The following is a 1209-nucleotide window of genomic DNA, read 5'->3' on the forward strand; positions in this document are numbered from 1 at the left end:
GGGGGGGGAGAGGATGGATTTAATACACTCGATATAACTGCAGCATCAACACCACGGGGATTTGCTGGGAGAGCCTGGGAGAGCATCCGTTCCTCCTCTGGAAGCGACTGAGGAGAGACTCGAGCCGATTAGATCTCCAAGCACTTTGCCAGAGCTCCCATTTGCAATCACTTGTCATCCAACCCTAAAGAAAATAATCAGGGCCCGACCCCTGCCAAATTCCCAGTGATTTAAATATCCCCGAATGAACTGCATTTCTAGTATAATTTCACTAGAATGAGTCTATCTCTCCATCTAGCTAAACACAAACATATCTTTAGGTATCTGCATAGAAAGCTCTGTGTGTGTGTAAATAGAAATATTCCCTACTAAGGGAAAATATATATGCAGCTCTTAATGAGAAAGAAAACACATTTTGATTTGAACCCATGTGAGGTTGCAAGCTTTCCTCCAACCAAGTCATTAAAAACTGTATCACTCTTTGTTCTGGGTGAGCCACAGGATTTCTCTGATTGGCAGATAAAATCAAATCAAGGCAAGGGAATAAATACAAATCTTGTCCAGTTAAAAAATAAAAAGGGGACAAAAAACCCAACCCAACAGGCAGCCACAACAACAACATCGAATCATCATCGTTCCATGGAATAAAAAAATATCTCTTAGCTCATCCAGTCCCCTCGGTGTTGTCTCTCCAACCCCCTTCCAAATGACCCAGGGTGAGGGGAAAGCCTGTCAGCTGGGTGACACTTGCTCACAGACCCAGCCAGCTTTAAACAATATGTTCCAGAGGAGCAGCAAATCTACCCACGTACCCGCTCTCGAGGAGCTGCATCTTTATGATCATATGAATCTTGGCTTTTTTTTTCTTGCTTTCCACCCCACGGGAAAACAAAACCAACCCGCCGGTATTTTCGGAACCTCCTTCTCCCAGCCCAGCTCACCCCCCCCCACCCCTGAAAGGAGAGAAATTGTTACAATTAGAGAAAGGAATTTAAAAAAGAGATCAATTACTGGTGCCCTGTGGGGTGGATCTGGTGGATGAAGTCGTTTGCAGAACCGTCTTGGTAAAAATAAAAGAAAGTCCGGGACTGGGATTCCTGCAAATTGGGATGATCTGGAGGAGATTTGCATGGAAGAAGTTGATTTCTTTGCTGTTGCCTTCAGTGGAGCTCTTGGGTATCTGGGCTGGTTGGACTGGTGGGGAAGGGG

Source organism: Chaetura pelagica, unplaced genomic scaffold (assembly GCF_000747805.2).
Source record: "Chaetura pelagica isolate M959 unplaced genomic scaffold, ChaPel_1.0 scaffold130, whole genome shotgun sequence".
Classification (NCBI taxonomy): Eukaryota; Metazoa; Chordata; class Aves; order Apodiformes; family Apodidae; genus Chaetura; species Chaetura pelagica.